Source organism: Dromiciops gliroides, chromosome 2 (genome assembly GCF_019393635.1).
Source record: "Dromiciops gliroides isolate mDroGli1 chromosome 2, mDroGli1.pri, whole genome shotgun sequence".
Taxonomy (NCBI): domain Eukaryota; kingdom Metazoa; phylum Chordata; class Mammalia; order Microbiotheria; family Microbiotheriidae; genus Dromiciops; species Dromiciops gliroides.
This window is the reverse complement of record NC_057862.1, coordinates 203,648,730-203,654,729: the sequence shown is the minus strand read 5'-3', so window position 1 is coordinate 203,654,729 and position 6,000 is coordinate 203,648,730. Positions and strand designations below refer to the sequence as shown.

General features: G+C 38.5%; 1 pseudogene; it reads left to right on the top strand.

The window, feature by feature from the left end:
- Nucleotides 1-220: 220 nt before the first annotated feature.
- Nucleotides 221-6,000, top strand: part of LOC122738571 — a 30,121-nt pseudogene continuing 24,341 nt past the window's right edge.

Genomic DNA, 6,000 nt, shown 5'->3' with positions numbered 1-6,000 from the left:
TCTGAGTTAGTGTTGGCTTCTTCCCTATTGATACAGAAGCTCTCCAATGGAGAGGGCTCTTTTATGCTTCTTACTCATTATTGCAGCCTTATTTTATTTTATTTTTAAGTTGAGGGTCTGCTCTGGGGGCACCAGGGTCCCTGTTTGGGGCTTCTTGTGCAGGTATATAGGTGCTGTGTGACCCGGCTTTTACTCTGAGGCCTTTTATGGTGGTGTGGAGATGCCACGCCCTGCACTTCTGTATGATTGTGCTCGGCCAGCCAGGCGCCAGACCCCGGCAGTCTGATTCCCGCCGTTCGCTGGCCTCTCGGCCGGTGCAGTAAGTTTTTCCACTGTCCTTCTTGGCCACCAGATTTTTGAACCAGGTTCCGGGAGCCTCAGTTGTTCGGCTGTGGCCCGCAGCTCCTGCTGACATTGCCACCGACCCTCCAACATCGGCGCTGGGGTTGCTGCCCTGCGCTGGGCCTCCCTTTTGCCGAGTCAGACCGACCTTTTCCTGAAGTCTTCTAAATTATCTCTGGGTTGGAGGACTGTGTCTCTCTGTCTCTTTGCAGGTTCTGTAGTTTCAGAATCCGTCCAGAGGCTTGATTTAATGTTCGTTTTGAGGGAACAGAAGGAGAGCTCAGGCAGCTTGCTGCTTCCTCTCCTCCATCTTGGCTCCCGAAAGACTAGTTTACTCTTAATGGAGCTACAAATTGGTCTAACCAGTCTGGGAAACAATTAAAACTTTTTCTATGACAGTAAGTAATATATTTTGTTTTTTGATGCCCCAGATCCCAATCTTCACGCAAGAAACATAAAGCACTCCACTCCTAAAAAGTAGAAGCAGTTTTTATGGTACCAAAGAACTGAAAACAAAAATAGATGTGATTGATTGGGAATTGACACAACATATCTATATCTATCTATCTATCTATCTATCTATCTATCTATCTATCTATCTATGCTATGTCGTACTCATGTATGTGTCTATATAGATTATAATATTACACAACACATACACACACATATATAATATATGTCTGGCGCCGGGGTCTGTCGCCTGGGCCTGGCCGAGCACAATCATACAGAAGTGCAGGGCGGGGGCATCTCCACACACATATATATATGTGTATATTATATACATATATACACATATATATAAAACATGCTCTATAACTACATGAGTGTAATATGGAATACCTTCTCTGCTATAAAGAATTAACAGAATGTGAAGAATTCTAAGAATCATAGGAAGACGCATTGCTGCAGAATAATGTAAGCATTACCTATAAATTATATATACAACAACTATTATATCGAAGAAGAAGTACTTATTAAAATGCTTATGTGCTAGATACTGTCTGGGGCTGGGCTTTTTAAACTGGAGTCCATGAAAATTTTAAAAGGATTCGATAACTTTTTCAAAAGTATAGGTTCCCTTGAAATCTTATTCATTTCATGTTGTTTTAAAAAATATGTATCTGGGATAATCTAAATGCTTCATTAAACTACCAAAGGAATCTTTGTGACATAAATTTTAAAAAACCTGTTTCAAAGTGATATGTGGGGTCAGTAACACATAATAACAATATATTTTAAATCGAGTCCTACTCAAATAACAATCCATAATTGTAATTGTATTCTACTCGGGGAGCCAATAAGCACATATATAAACATATACAGCATAAATATAGACAAAATCACATAAACACAAGGTAGTTTGCTAGGAAAGCACTAAGCAATTGGGAAGACTAGAACAGTTGTCACACAGAAGATAATGCTTGAACTGCATCTTAAAGATTGAGAGGAATTCCAGGAGGTGGAAGTAAAAAGGGAAGTAAAGAGGGAGACATACGATGGCCAGGGCAAAGGCATGATGATGGAGTGCTGTGTGAAGAACAAAGAGACAGGGCCACCTTGGCAGGATCATAATATAAATGGAAGCAACTATAAACTTAAAATTACCAAGCTTAGCTCCCAAAAAAAGGTAAGAAAATTCACCTGTTTTTTCTTAAGATACAATGGGTATAGAACATTTCATATACTATCAGACTTGTTTGATATAACAATGTTTTCCCTAAAACTCTTTTGTTTCTCTTTACATTTCACTATATTTTAGAGGAGAGAAAGGAAGGGAACACTTCTGGCTAATACACCTTCCATCTCCTTCCTTTATTCCAAATTCCTGCCTTTATTATGTGCAATTAACCAGTCAAATGACTACTAGCTTTTCAGCTGTCCTATGAGTTATGAATAAATATATGAAACATTTGGATTCTGTCAGAAAATATAATTTATCTATAAGTTTGACCCCAATCTCTGCAGTCAAGATTTAAACAACTAAATTCTCAAGTGAGCAAAGATAATATTAGACCTTTGCCTTCAATACAGTGACAATAAAGCCTGTGTCTAAGGAACTCTATTGTCCTAAGTCTGTTCTCTCTGATTCTAACCTTGTTCCTCAGCTTCCACCCACCCACCTTAAATGCCTAGTCATAACTTTCCAGGTAGTACCTCTTACTATCCCCGGTTACCTAGGGAGTGTTATTTCTAACCTTGACATTTTTCCCATCAAAGGTTTGCTTTCCCTTAAAGAAAGATTCTCTGCTTTCCAAATAATAAGTAGCAATGATAATAAATTAGTATTTCCTAATGGAAGTAGCCTATAGTATACCTATAGGTCCCTTTTGTCCCAAATAATGTGTATGAATTTTAATTGACCTTCTTAATTGCATGGCACTACATTATTGTCCAAACGTAAGTAACAAATTCAGTACAACGAAAGGGGAAGGGGGGGGGGGGACCAAGATGGCAGTTCCATCAAAAAGAATATTGAATCAAGCCTCTAAATGGATTTCAAAACTACAGAACCTACAAAAAACAGAGAGACACAACCTTCCAACCTGAGATAATTTAGAAGACTTCAGGAAAGGTCGGTCTCACTCAAGCAAAAGGGAGGCGCAGCATACCGCAATGCAGCACAGCGAGGAGGGGGTTGGGGCAAGTCAGCAGGAAGCTTTAGGCCATAGCAGAGCAACTGAGGCCCCTTGATCCTGGCTCAGCAAGCTGGTGGCACAGCAGGGCAGTGTTGAGATCCACCGGCACCAGCTGAGAGGGCAGGATGCCAGCTAGAGGGCTACCCACAGGACAGTCATGATCAGGCCTGGCCATCCCAGCATGCCAGGAGCAAGTGCAGGGAGCAAGCCCAGGGTGGCAAGAAATCCACAAGCCAAAGAGGTCTCAGAGTAGAAAGCCAGTGAAACAGCCCTTATCCCCCAGCACAAGAAGCTTGAAACAGTGACTCTGGTGCCCCAGGAGCAGACCTCAACTTAAAAAAAATAATAATAATCAGCTGCAATATGTGTAAGAAACAAAAAGAGCTCTTACCACTGAGAGTTTCTGTGTTGACAGGGAAGAGCTAAACACAAATTTGGATGAGGACAATACTCTCAAATTGCTAACATGTGAAGCCTCAAGAGGGAAGATGAATTGGTCTCAAAGTCTTCTTGGAAGAGCTCAAAAAAGATTTTCAAAATCAATTGAGGGGGCAGCTAGGAGGCTCAGTGGATAAAGAACTGGCCCTGGATTCAGGAGGACCTGAGTACAAATCTGGCCTCAGACACTTGACACTTGCTAGCTGTGTGACCCTGGGCCAGTCACTTAACCCCCATTGCCCTGTCAAAAAAAAAATCAATCGAGAGAGGTAGAAGGAAAAATTGGGAGAGAAATGAAAGCAACACAAGAACATTATGAAAAAAGAATCAGCAACTTGGAAAAGTAAACACAAAGATTGACTGAAGGGAGCAAATCCTGATGAAAATCATTTGGACAAATGGAAAAGGAGGTACATAATCTAGCTGAAGAAAACAATGCCTTAAAAATTCAAATTGGACAATTGGAATGTAATGACTCCATAAGTCACCAGGGATCAGTCAAACAGAATCAAAAGAATGAAAAAATGGAAGAAAATGTGAAATACCTCATTGGAAAGACAACTGACCTGGAAAATAGATCCAGGAGAGACAATTTAAGAATTATTTGACTGCCTGAAAGCCATGATTAGAAAAAGAGTCTAGATACTATATTCCATGAAATTATCAAGGAGAACTACCCTGATACTATAGAATCAGAGGATAAAATTGTCATTGAATGAAACCACCTATCACCTCCTGAAAGAGACCCCAAAAATGAAAACTCCAAGGAATATTGGAGTCAAATTCCAGAATCATCAGGTGAAGGAGAAAATACTCCAAGTAGCCAGAAAGAAGCAATTTAAATATCATGGAGCCACACTCAGGATTGCAAAGGACCTGGCAATTTCAACATTAAAGAATCACAGGGCTTGGGATATAATATTCTGGAAGGCAAAGGAGCTTGGATTGCAGCCAAGAATCTATTACCCACCAAAACTGATCATTCTTTTTCAGGGGAAAAGATGGACATTCAATGAAATAGGGGACTTTCAAGGTTTCCTGATGAAAAGACCAAGGCGGGGGGCTGATAGAAGGGAGGGTAGAAACAGGGGAGAAAAGGGTAAAGAAAAGGGAGGGGGACTGGTAAAAAGGAGGGAAGAATGAGGCAGGCAGGGGTAAGAAGCAAAACATTGGTGAGGAGGAATAGGGTGCAAGAAGGGGGGAAAAGAACAAAGGGGGTAAATAGAATGGAGGGAAATAGACAGTAATAATAACTGTGAATGTGAATGTGAATGGGATGCACTCTGCCATAAAACAGAAGTGAATAGCAGAGTGGATTAAAAATCAGAATCCTACAATATGCTGTTTACAAGAAATACATTTGAAGCAGAGAGATATGCACAGAGTAAAGGTAAAAGGTTGGAGCAAAATATATTATGCTTCAGCTGAAGTAAAAAAAGCAGGGGTGGAAATCCTTATCTCAGACAAAGCAAAACCAAAAATAGATCTGATTAAAAGAGATAAGGAAGGAAACTACATCTTGCTTAAAGTTACTGTAGGTAATGAAATAAAATCAATAATAAGCATATATGTGCCAAGTGGTATAGCATTCAAATTATTAGAGGATAAGTTAAATGAGCTACAGGAGGAAATAGACAGAAAAACTATACTAGTGGGGGATCTGAATCTTCCCCTGTAGACAAATCTAGCCATAAAATAAATAAGCAAGAATTTAAAGAGGTGAATATAATGTTAGAAAATTTGGACATGATAGATGTTTGGAGAACATTGAATGGGAATAGAAAGGAATATACCTTCTTTTCAGCAGTACATGGCACAAACTCAAAAATTGACCATGTATTAGGGCACAAAAAACCATAGTCAAATGTAGAAAGGCAGAAATAGTAAATGCATCCTTCTTGGATCATGATGCAATAAAAATTAAATCTAATAAAGAGCCATGGAAAGGTAGACTGAAAATTAATTGGAAACTAAATAATTTCATCCTAAAGTGGGCCAAACAACAAATCATAGAAATAATCAATAACTTCATCCAAGAAAATGACAATAATGAGACAACATACCAAAATCTATGGGATGCAGCCAAAGCAGTGGATAGGGGAAATTTTATATCTCTAAATGCTTACATGGATAAAAAAGAGAAAGAGGAGATCAATGAATTGGGCATGCAACTTAAAAAAGCTAGAAAAAGAACAAATTAAAAATCCCCAATTAAATACTAAATTAGAAATCCTGAAAATCAAAGGAGAAATTAATAAAATTGAAAGCAAGAAAATTATAGAATTAATCAATAAAACTAAGAGCTAGTTTTGTGAAAAAAACCAATAAAATAGATAAACCATTGATTCATTTGATTAAAAAAAAGAAAGAAGAAAACCAAATTACTGGTATCAAAAATGAAAGGGGTGATTTAACCACCAATGAGGTGGAAATTAGAGCAACAATAAGGAACTATTTTGCCCAATTGTATGCCAATAAATTTGACAATCTAAATGAAGTAGATAAATATTTACAAAAATACAAACTGCCCAGGTTAACTGAAGAGGAAATAAAAGCCTTAAATAAGTCCATATCAGAAAAAGAA